Source organism: Carcharhinus amblyrhynchos, chromosome 6 (assembly GCF_965287045.1).
Source record: "Carcharhinus amblyrhynchos chromosome 6, sCarAmb.v2.hapA, whole genome shotgun sequence".
Classification (NCBI taxonomy): domain Eukaryota; kingdom Metazoa; phylum Chordata; class Chondrichthyes; order Carcharhiniformes; family Carcharhinidae; genus Carcharhinus; species Carcharhinus amblyrhynchos.
The window spans coordinates 51,944,632-51,957,166 of record NC_137329.1 but is presented as its reverse complement, the minus strand read 5'-3'; the positions used below and the strand labels follow the sequence as shown (position 1 = coordinate 51,957,166).

General features: G+C 44.6%; 1 protein-coding gene across 3 annotated transcripts in view; it reads left to right on the top strand.

The window, feature by feature from the left end:
- pidd1 (p53-induced death domain protein 1) overlaps nt 1-12,535 on the top strand; it is a 72,189-nt gene that overhangs the window by 3,760 nt on the left and 55,894 nt on the right. For all 3 annotated transcript variants that reach the window (XR_013886821.1, XM_080190452.1, XM_080190453.1), the window contains exon 2: nt 9,815-9,882. The gene's annotated coding sequence lies outside the window, so the exon portion shown is untranslated. The remainder of the gene's footprint in view (nt 1-9,814; nt 9,883-12,535) is intronic.

The following is a 12,535-nucleotide window of genomic DNA, read 5'->3' as shown; positions in this document are numbered from 1 at the left end:
TGTGGGCCGAGTGCTTCGATTTCTTTTCATGGGGTGACTGCAGTTTGCAATGTAAAACTACCTGTATTGCTTTGTTTTATTTAACGTTGTAACAATGTACATTAGAGCAGGCATACCCTGAATGATTACTTCGCTGGGGTGTAAAGTATCACTGTGCAGCTTCCTGAATAAGAACACAGATTGACATTTTCTTAAAGGGATCTTATTCCCTGTTTTAAGCAGTTAAAAAAGATTTGTAGCGTCATGGGGACATGACGGGAAGATGGCATTGGGCCTCCTGTGCAACAACGGCTTGCATCTACATGGCGCCTTTAATGCAGAGAACTGTCTCAAGCCGTTTCATTGAAAGATACGAGGAAAACAGGCTGGGAGGGTCAATCCAGAAGCTTGGTCGAAAAGATGAGCTATGATAAGGAATGAATGACTTCATTAATATATGCAGTTTGCCTTTCGTGTTATTAGGGTATTCCAAATGAAGTGCTTTTAAGATGTGGTCTTCATGGCTGTAGACCTATGTCGTAACAAATTTTAACACATTAAGGTGACATAAACAGAAAATAATTAATAAACGTGTTTTGATTATAGAGTCATAGAATTTTACAGCATGGAAAGAGGTGCTTTGCCCAACTTGTCCATGCCACCCTTTGTTTTAATCCCTAAGCTAGTCCAATTGCCCGCATTTGGCCCATATCCGTCTATACCCACTTTACCCATGTAACTGTCTAAATGCTTTTTAAAAGACAAAATTGTACCCATCTCTAATACTACCTCTGGCAGCTTGTTCCAGACACTCACCACCCTCTGTGAAAAAATTGCTCCTCTGGACACTTTTGTATCTCTCCCCTCTCACCCTAAACCTATGCCCTCTAGTTTTAGACTACCTTTGGGAAAAGATTCCTGACTCTCTTCTTTATCTATGCCCCTCGTTATTTTATAGACCTCTATAAGATCATCTCTCAGCCTCCTACGCTCCAGAGAAAAAAGTCCCAATATATCCAGCCTCTCCTTATAACTCAATCCATCAAGTCTCGATAGCATCCTAGTAAATCTCTTCAGCACTCTTTCTAGTGTAATAATATCCTTTCAATAATAGGGTGACAGCTGTACAAGTGTGGCCTTACCAATGTCTTATACAACTTCAACAAGATGTCCCAACTCCTGTTTTCAGTGTTCTGACTGATGAAACCAGGCATGCTGAATGCCATCTTAACCACTCTGTCCATCTGTGACTCCACTTTCAAGGAGCTATGAACATGTACCCCTAGATCTCTTTGTTCTATAATTCTCCCCAGTGCCCTCCCATTAACTGAATAAGTCGGGCCCTAGTTCAGTCTACCAAAATGCATCATTTCGCATTTGTCTAAATTAAACTCCATCTGCCATTTGTCAGCCCAGTGGCTCATTTGAGCAAGATCCTGTTGTAATCCGAGATAACCTTCTTTAGTGTCCACTATGCCACCAATCTTGGTGTCATCTGCAAACTTACTAACCATGCCTCCTGCATTCTCACCCAAATCATTAATGTAAATTATACTGGTTGAGAGATAAATATTGTCCAGGACAGCTGGACAATATTTATCCAATTCCTCCCAATTTTTCACCAGCTGAGTTTCTGACCACATATGTGTGCCATCACTAAGACCATCCATTCCTACGTCTCCAATATTGCCCCGACTTTGCCCCTTGCTTGGCTCATCTGCTGCTGCTGAAACCCTCCTCCACACCTTTCTTATCTCTAGATGAGAATGTTTCAATGCACTCTTGGCTGGCCTCCCCCGTCAATTAAGTTGAATTGGAGTTGTGGCAATGTCACTGCATTTGTAATTCAGAGGCTTAAGCTGATGCTCTGGGGCCAGGGATTCAAATCCCACCATGGCAGATGGCGGAATTTAAATTCAATAAATTTCAAATCATTAATTGAGAAAAAAACTGGAATTAAAAACTCATGTCAGAAAACCCATTCAATGGCTAGAGTATTCAGACAGGACCTGACTTTATTGACTGCCAGCTGAAGTGTTCCTAGCTGGTTTTAAATTCCTGCTGTTCCTTCCCTAAAGGATGAGCCTGCACTCGTCTCGTGGAGCTAATACTCAATGAGGTCCACGAGGAGATCTATTGATGATCTCCATCATAACATGTAGTCTGAAGAGTGACTGGGCTCTCAGCCAAGAATGCATAATGAAGCTTGTCTGAGAGCCCAGAAATCCATCAGCCTGTTGAAATACCTGAGTCCCAGGAAAACATGCTTGATTGACAGCTCTGGCTCTCTGATTTCTGCTGTCAATTTCATAATATTTGTTTACACAAGTTGGAGTGGTTTTCAAGTACTTGCGGTTTCTGCTATTGATACCATAATTAATTTAGATGATTGTACTTATATTGGGCTGAAGTAAAAAGATTATTTAAACAAACTGTGAAGTTATGAATGAATGACTTTTTAAAAGTTTTTTTCCAAATTCTACTGTCACTGTAAGATTCATTGCTTCCATTAAGTGTATAGTGGATGAATGTGGGAGGGGGTACACCTTAGCATGGGGGGGTACAAGGAGGATATTTTGAACTTACCCCTTTTCCAAACCATGTTTCCTGATATCTCTTTGCATTTAAAAGGCAGTCCCAAAAATCAGAAAGTAAATAGAGTGAAACTATTTCTATCCAATAGGGAGTATAAAACCGGGGATATAGTTTAAAAATGAAAATAGGTTCTTTCAGGAGCAAAATTAGGAAATAGAACATATAGAACATAGAACACTACAGCACAAACAGGCCCTTCGGCCCACAAGTTGCGCCTATCACATCTATACCTATCAAGCCATAGAACTGTCTGTAACTCCCAATGCCATTAGATCCCATATACTCATCCAGAAGTCTTTTAAAAGACCCCAGCGAGTTCGCCTCTACCACTACCGACGGCAGCCGATTCCACTCACTTCACCACCCTCTGAGTGAAAAACTTTCCCCTAACATCTCCTCTGTACTTGCTTCCCAGCACCTTAAACCTGTGTCCTCTCGTAGCAACCATTTCAGCCCTGGGAAATAGCCTCCGAGAATCCACCCTATCTATTCCTCTCAACATTTTATAAACCTCTATCAGGTCGCCTCTCAACCTTCATCTCCCGAGGGAGAAGAGACCTAGCTCCCTCAACCTATCTTCATAAGGCATGCCTCCCAATCCAGGCAACATCCTTGTAAATCTCCTCTGTACCCTCTCAACAGCTTCCACATCCTTCCTGTAGTGAGGCGACCAGAACTGCACACAGTACTCCAAGTGGGGTCTGACAAGGGTCTTATAAAGTTGCAGCATTACCTCCCGACTCCTAAACTCAATCCCTCGATTAATGAAGGCCAGTACACCATACGCCTTCTTGACCACGTCCTCCACCTGCGAGGCCGATTTAAGAGTCCTATGGACCCAGACTCCAAGATCCTTCTGCTGTTCAACCCAGCTAAGACTCCTACCCTTGATATTGTACTCCTGCAACCTGTTGGTCCTGCCAAAATGGACCACTACACATTTATCCGCGTTGAAGTCCATCTGCCACTTCTCTGCCCAGTCTTGCATCCTATCTATGTCACACTGCAACTTCTGACATCCCTCCAGACTATCCACAACACCAACCTTCGTATCGTCGGCGAACTTACTAACCCATCCCTCCACTTCCTCATCTAGGTCATTTACGAAAATGACAAACAGCGAGGGTCCTAGAACAATCCCCGGGACACTCCACTGGTGACTGACCTCCATGCAGAAAAAGACCCATCCACAACCACTCTCTGCCTTCTGCAGGCAAGCCAGTTCTGGAAATACTTCTACACTTTGGAAGATAGGAAACAGCAATTGATGCTTGGCCAATTCTTAATTTTAATTCTGACATTGACAGATCTTTAAAAAGTTCTTTCATGGGATAGAGTCATAGAGGTTTACAGCATGGAAACAGGCTCTTCGGCCCAGCTTGTCCATGCTGCCAAGTCTTTACCATTAAGCTATTTCCAATTGCCCACATTTGACCCATATCCCTCTATACACAACTTACCCATGTAACTATCTATATGCTTTTAAAAAGACAAAATTGTACCCACCTTTACTACTGCCTCTTGCAGCTTGTTCCAGACACTCACCATCATCTATGTGAAAAAAATGCCCCCCGTATCCTTTTGTATCTCTCCCCTTTCACCTTAAACCTCTGCCTTCTAGTTTCAGACTCGCCTACCTTTGGGAAAATATGCTGACTATCTGCCTTATCTATGCCCCTCATTATTTTATAAACCTCTATAAGGTCGTTCCTAAGCCTCCTACACTCCAAGGAACCATCAAATCCTGGTAGCATCCTGTTAAATCTTTTCTGCACTCTTTCAGGTTTAATAATATCCTTTCTATAATAGGATGACCAGAATTGTACACTGTTCCAAGTGTGGCCTTACTAATGCTTGTATAACTTCAACAAGACGTCCCAAGTCCTATATTCAATGTTCTGACCAATGAAACCAAGCATGCCAAATGCCTTCTTCACCACTCTGTCCACCGGTGACTCCACTTTCAAGGAGCTATGAACCTGTACCCCTAGAACTCTTTGTTCTATAACTCTTCTCATGCCCTACCACTACCTGAGTAAGCCCTGCCCTGGTTCAATCAACCAAAATACATCACCTCGCATTTATCTAAATTAAACTCCATCTGCCATTCATCAGCTCACTGGTCCAACTGATCAAGATCCCTATGCAATCCTAGATAACTTTCTTCACTATGCCACCAATCTGTGGGTTTCACTGGCTGGGCCACCATTTATTGCCCATCCCTAATTGCCCTTCAGGGGGCATTTAAAAGTCCACCACATTGCTGTGGATCTGGAGTCACACATAAGCCAGATCAGATAAGGATGTCAGATTTCCTTCCCTAAAGGACATTAGTGAACCAGATGGGCTTTTCATGACAATCAACAACAGTTTTAGGGTCATCATTAGATTTTTAATTTCAGATTATTATTGAATTCAAATTTCAATCTTTGTTGTGGTGGATTTCAAACCTGGTCCCCAGGGTACTATCCTTCGTTCTGTGAATAGCTGGTCCAGTCACAATACCACTATTCCGTTACAAGTAAGGCCGATGGGAGTTAGATCACAGATTAGCCATGGCCTCATTGAAGGCACAAAAGACTCAAGGGACTAATTGGCCTACAATTGGCTTCCATTGTTTGCTGGAGCAGGCGAGTGAAGGAGCAGAGAGTCAGGTAAGAAATTACCTGTTTAAAACCTGTTTAAATCAGTTAAAAGCATTTTCGTGGGCTTTTTAGTGTGTAGTAAGAACTTACCTTGTAGAACTGTTTAAATCATTTAAAAGTATTTTCGTGGGCTTTTTGTGTTTACCGCTTTAAGAATTCAAAGGGAGTGGATAGCAGGGATTTGTGGGTTAGCAGGCTTTTAAACAGCGCCAGGTTTAAAAGGAGGCCTGGTGTAGACAGCGGGCAGTGTCGGAGCAGGCAGCGGAGTGAGAGGGAAGCAGAGTGAGCTATTAGGGCTTAGGAACAAAGGGCTTGGGAGAAAAGGGCCAGGTAAGTTTATGTTGAAATCGTTCAATATTACTACAGGGAATAATGGAGGGCCATGTGATGTGCTGTTTCTGTATGATGTGGGAGCTGGTGGGCCCCAGGGTCCTTCCTAGTGACCATGTCTGCAGTAAGTGCAGGTTGCTGGAAGAGCTCCAGCTCAAGGTAGATGAGCTGGCCTCTGAGCTACAGACACTGAGGCTCATCAGGGGGCGAGAGGGTGCCATTGACAATGGGGTGCAAGAGACATCCACCCTCCCTAGACTGGCTAACTCTAAGGGTCAGGAACAGGAGGGGGCTGCTGAGAGGAGGAAGGAGGGTGGGGACCGGAGGAAGGAGGGTGGGGACCAAATGCCTCAGCCTCTCAATCTGCATAACAGGTTTGAGGTTCTTGCTTCCAATGTGGACGAGAACGAGGGCTGTGAGGTTGGTGAGCAAACTGCACACGGTACAGTGATGCAGACACAGGACATAGACAAAGAGAAGGTGAAAAGGAACGTAGTAGTAATTGGGGATAGTGTGGTTAAGGGTATTGACACTGTCCTTTGTCGCAATGACAAAGTGCACAGAAGGGTGTGTTGTCTGCCTGGTGCTCGGGTCCAGGATGTTGCATCTGGGCTGCAGAGGAACCTGGAGTGGGAGGGTGAGAATCCGGTTGTTGTAGTACATGTGGGTGCCAACGACGTGGGCAAAATGCGAACTGAGGATCTGGGGAGGGAGTATGAAAAGCTGGGAATGGAATTAAAAAGTAGAACCGACAAGGTGGTTATCTCTGGACTACTGCCTGAACCGAGTGCAGACGGGCGTAGGGTTGATAAGATTAAGGAAGTGAATGGGTGGCTCAGGGATTGGTGTGGGAGGAATGGGTTTGAATTTATGGGGCATTGGCACCAGTATTGGGGTAGGTGGGACCTGTTCAGGTGGGATGGGGTTGGTCTGAACCGTGCTGGGACCAGAGTCCTGGCGGATCGTGCAAATAGGACTGTAGTTAGGGCTTTAAACTAATTAGGGGGGGAGGGTGTGTGGGCAGGTGACATTACAGGGTCTAAAGTAAAGGAGAGGGTACAGGTAAGGGAAGAGGCCAAGGATGTCCCAATAATAAAGGGAGTAGGGGGCTTGAGTGTGGTTGGTGGCGTTCTGGCAAATAGGGTACAGGTGAAGGCTGGGATGTAGGCACTTTATCTGAATGCATGAAGCATTTGGAATAAAGTGGATGATCTGGTGGCGCAGATCAGCACAAATGGATATGATCTGGTGGCCATTACAGAGACGTGGCTGCAAGGTGACAGGGACTGGGAGCTGAATGTCCAGGGGTATCAAGTGTTTAGGAAGGATAGGCGGGAGGAAAAAGTGGGGGGGGGTGCGTAGCTCTGCTGATTAAGGATAGCATCAGGGTGGTAGTAAGGGATGATATAGGAACCAAAGAGCAGAAAGTGGAATCGTTGTGGGTGGAGATTAGGAACAGCAAAGGGAGGAAGACGCTGGTGGGTGTCGTTTATAGGCCCCCAAATAATGACCTGGAGGTGGGGCGGGCTGTTAACGCGCAAATAAATGTGGCGTGCAGGAATGGAACGGCGATAATTATGGGGGATTTCAATCTGCATATTGATTGGTCAACCCATGTTGGACGCGGTGGGCTCGAGGGAGAGTTCTTGGAATGCTGCTGGGACAGTTTCCTTGAACAGTGTGTGTTGGAGCTGACAAGGGAGCGAGCTATCTTGGATCTGGTGTTATGTAATGAGGCGAGTAGAATTAGGGACCTTGTGGTGAAGGATCCTCTTGGGAAGAGTGATCATTGTATGGCGGAGTTTCTGATGCAGATGGAGGAGGAGAAAGTGGGTTCCCGGACGTGTGTCCTTTGTTTGAACAGAGGGGAGTACGGTAGGATGAGAGAGGAATTGGCGAATGTTGACTGGGGGAGCGTGTTGGAAGGTAGGTCTGCTGAGGAACAGTGGAGGATCTTTAAGGAGATCTTTTTTGATGCTCAGCAGAAATTTATTCCGGTGGTGAAAAAGGATCGTAGGAGGAGAGATAATCAGCCGTGGATAATGAAGGAGATAAAGGAAAGTGTTAAATTAAAAGCGGATGCGTTTAGAGTAGCTAAGAGTAGTGGGCGAGAAGAGGATTGGGAGAGGTTTAAATGTCAACAAAGAATGACAAAGAAGTTGATAAAGAAGGGTAGGATAAACTATGAAGCTGGGCTAGCGCTTAATATAAAAAAGGATAGCAAGAGCTTTTATAAATATATAAAAAGGAAGAGGCTGGCTAGGGTGAACGTTGGACCCTTAGAGGATGAGAGGGGGGACTTAGTGGTAGGGGATGGGGAAATGGCTGAGACCTTGAATAACTTTTTTGTTTCGGTCTTCACGGAGGAGGACGTGAATAATTTGCCGGGTGTTAGCGATGGAAAGATGGTAGGAGTGGATGGCCTGAATGACATTATTGTTACTAGAGAGGTGGTGCTCGACAGACTGGAGGGACTGATTGCGGACAAGTCCCCAGGACCGGATGGAATGCATCCGAGGGTTCTGAAAGAAATGGCAGAGGTGATAGTGGATGCCTTGGTGATTATTTTCCAAACATCGCTGGATTCCGGGGAAGTGCCAGAAGATTGGAAAACGGCTAATGTTACGCCATTGTTTAAGAAGGGTGGCAGGCAAAAGGCAGGGAATTATAGGCTGGTTAGTTTAACGTCTGTTGTAGGTAAAATGTTAGAATCCGTGATCAAGGAGAAAATAGCGAGGCATCTTGAGAATTGTTTGATAGAGCAGACGCAGCACGGTTTCGTTAAGGGAAGTCGTGTCTGACGAATTTGTTGGAGTTCTATGAGGATGTGTCTAGGGCGGTGGATAGAGGAGAGCCGGTGGATGTGGTGTTTCTTGATTTTCAGAAGGCGTTTGACAAGGTGCTTCACAAGAGGTTATTACAGAAGGTCAGGGGGCATGGAGTTCGGGGTAGGGTGTTAGCGTGGATAGAGAATTGGCTGTCAAATAGGAGGCAGAGAGTGGGGGTTAATGGGTGCTATTCGGATTGGCGGTTGGTGACTAGTGGAGTGCCCCAGGGGTCGGTGCTGGGGCCTCAGCTATTTACCATTTATATAGATGATCTGGAGGAGGGAACCGAGTGTATGGTGTCGAAATTTGCTGATGACTCCAAGATTGGTGGAACGGCAAATTGTGCGGAGGGTGTGGAGAGTCTGCAGAAGGATCTAGATAGGCTGGGCGAATGGGCCAGGAACTGGCAAATGGAATTTAATGTTGGCAAATGTGAGGTTGTCCACTTTGGTCGGAATAATGGTAGGAAAGACTATTACTTACATGGCGAAAAACTGCAGCATGCGACGGTGCAGAGGGACCTCGGGGTCCTTGTGCATGAGTCGCAAAAACCCAGCCTGCAGGTGCAGCAGGTGGTCAGGAAGGCAAATGGGATGCTGGCCTTCATAGTGAGGGGGATTGAATATAAAAGTAGGGAGGTCTTGCTGCAGCTGTATAAGGCACTGGTGAGGCCGCAGCTGGAGTACTGTGTGCAGTTTTGGTCACCGCACTTACGCAAGGATATTTTGGCCTTGGAGGGAGTGCAGAGGAGGTTTACTAGGCTCATACCGGAGTTGAGGGGGTTGAACTATGAGGAGAGGCTGAATAAACTAGGCTTGTACTCGTTAGAGTTTAGAAGAATGAGGGGTTATCTCATTGAGACATATAAGATGATGAATGGGATGGATAGGATAGAGGTGGAGAGGCTCTTCCCGCTCAGAAAAGACAGTAGGACTAGAGGGCACAGCCTCAAGATAAAGGGGGGGCGGTTTAGAACGGAGTTGAGGAGGAACTTCTTCACTCAAAGGGTGGTGAATCTCTGGAATTCTCTGCCCGTTGAAGTGGTGGAGGCTGCCTCGCTAAATATTTTAAGACGCGGGTTGATAGGTTTTTGATAGGCAAGGGGATTAAGGGTTATGGGGAGAGGGCGGGAATGTGGAACTGAGACACGACAGATCAGCCATGATCTTATTGAATGGCGGGGCAGGCTCGAGGGGCTAGATGGCCTACTCCTGCTCCTATTTCTTATGTTCTTATGTTCTTACTGCTGTTCTCATGTTCTATTGCTTCACCCATTACCATTCCCTTTATCAATTGAAATCACTCCTCCATTCCATCATATCCCTTGTTTTTCACCCTCCCCACCTTTTCCTGACACCTGTACTTGCTTAAAACATGTTATAGCTAAAGTTTTCCAGTTGAAGACCAAAACATTAACTGTTGTTTCTCTCTCCACAGATGCTACCTGACCCACTAAGTTTTTCCATCATTTGATGTCCAGCAGCTTCAGGATTTTGACTTCTGAGGTGGGGAAGATTTTTTTAAGGAATCCCTCCATTGCCTCATTCCTCCTTATCTCTGTGAGCTCCTTCAGCAAATCCTGATTTTCATTGCTTGACCACAGGTGCCTTGGCCCTCAGCTCGGAATTGTCTCCGACATCTTTCCACTTCTCTCTTCTCTTTTAAGAAGTTCCTTGAAATCTATCACTTTGGCTAACCTGTCTTACTATCTCTTTATGTAGCCTACTTTCACATTTTGTTAATTAACACAATTGTATTTCTGCATTTTATCACACAAAATGAAAGTTGTTGTTGCTAAGTGGTGAGAAATGTTGCAGAGGTTGAAGTGAGTGATTGTTGATGATGATGGATAAGAGACAGGGTTTAAATCTCAGTTTAGGGTTGAACATGTTAAGATTGCAAATGCTGCTGCTGTCCCTGAAAGCGTAAGGAATGAAGTCCATGTCAAAGAAGTGGTGGCTGAAGATTGTAGCTTTGGGTTAATGTTGAACAAAGAATGTTCTGATCAGTGGTCTCCTCTATATTGGAGAGACCAAACTTAGACTGGGTGATCACTTTGCTGAGCACCTTCGGTCTATGTACAATCAGGACCCTAACACATGATCCTGCTCCCATGTCCACATGTCTGTCCTTGGCCTGCTGCAATGTCCCCGTGAAGCTCAACACAAACTGGAGAAACAGCATCTCATCTTCCAGCTAGGCACTTTACAGCCTTCAGGTCTCAACATCAAATTCAACAACTTCAGATGATTAGCCCTACACCACCTCAACCCCTTTGTTTTCATTTTATTTAATTTTTAACTGTTCTCTATCTTTTATTTCTTTATTTTTCTTCCCCTGACTCTTTCCTCCTATTTTATTCCCCATTTTCTTACCTTTATTCCCCTTTTGCTTCCCATTTTCCCAATTTTACCTCTCTCCCACCTATCTCACCCCACTCCTCCCACATCTTCCATCTGTCACAGCTTACCCCCTGATTTCAGCTCCTCTGCCATTTGGCCATTCGCACCTTCTATTCTCTCAACAAACTGCCATTAGCAGCCTTTCCCCTTATTTTTGTGGTTGTGACTCATCTTTCATTTTCTTACCCTACAGTATAAGTATCTCCCACTTTCTAAGCCTTTTCGCTTTGCCAAAGGTTCACTGGACTCGAAAAGTCAGCTCTTTTCTCTCCTTACAGACCTGCTGAGATTTTCTAACATTTTCTCTTTTGGCTTCAGATTGCAACATCTGCAGTAATTTGCTTTTATTTATGTTCTGATCGGTGCAAGATTCAAATTTGTCTCAGCAGTATTACAGCATGGAAGCAATGAGGGACTGAGAGATGTGAAGAGATACAGCTGGATATCACGAATATGTGTTTGAAAGCTAAACTCCATAAAAGCATACTACTTACAAACTGTGCTTCAATACATTCCTGACTCAGAGAACACAGTTACAAACTTGTATTTTAAATGATTTATTCATCAATGTGAGACGGAACATTGTACATTTCAGATGTTCATTTTCAGCATGGCTTAGCCTTTACTCCACTGCCTCGGTGCCATTGGACATCTTGTCCATCCTTCAATTCAGCATCAGTCACTGCTTTCTGCAACCTGACATTAGGAAGCCCGTTAGCCAAATCCTCAAACAAACTCCATTCCTCACTACTCAACTCCACTCCCCTCCCCCAGACAATCTGTTTGTACCAGACCCTGCATCCACATGAGCTATGTTTCTGACCTATTATCCTCTTATCAAAGGCCAGCTATTTCTATTCCATCAATAGAAGTATGCATTTATGTAGCACCATTATATCATAAGGTCAGAAGTGGGGATATTTGTTGATGATTGCACAATGTTTAGCACCAATCACAACTTCTCAGATACTGAAGTTAATCCATGTCCAAATGCAACGCGGTTTGGACAAATCCAGGATGATTGGTATCCCTTCCACAAACATTCACTCCCTCCATCACCGAAGCACATTTTGTACCAACAGTGAGCACCATCCAAAAATGCACTGCAGGAACTCACCAAACTTCCTTTGCTTACACCTTCCAAATTCATGGCCACTACCACCTAGGAGGACAAGGGCATCAGATACATGGGAACATCATCATCTGAAAATTGCCCTCCAAGTCACTCATCATCCTGACTTGGAATTCTTTAGCCATTCCTTCACTGTTGCTGGGTTAACAGCATTGTGGCTGTATCTCTGCCACATGGATTAGAATGGTTCAAGAAGGTGGCTCACCACTTCTTTCTTCATGGGCATTAAATGCAGGCCCAGGCACTGACATGCACATCCCTGAAAGAATAAAAAGGTCAATTAAGAACTGGCAGTTCTCCCTGGTGTCCTGGCCAAAACCTATCCCTTAAATTACAACTAAACCAGATGACCTAGTCATCTCTATAGAAGCAAAATACTGTGAATGTTGAAATCCGAATAAAAACAGAAAAATGCTGGAAAATCTCAGCAGGTCTGACAGCTTCTGTGAGAATAGAACAGAGCGAATAGAGCCAACATTTTGAGTCAGGATGTCCATTTGTCAAAGACACTTATAGAATTGCTGCTTGGGATCTTGGTCTGTGCAACCTAGCTGCAAGATGTCTAATACTATAACAATAATATTTCAAGTGTCCCCTATGGTTGCAAAGGACTTTGAGATACAG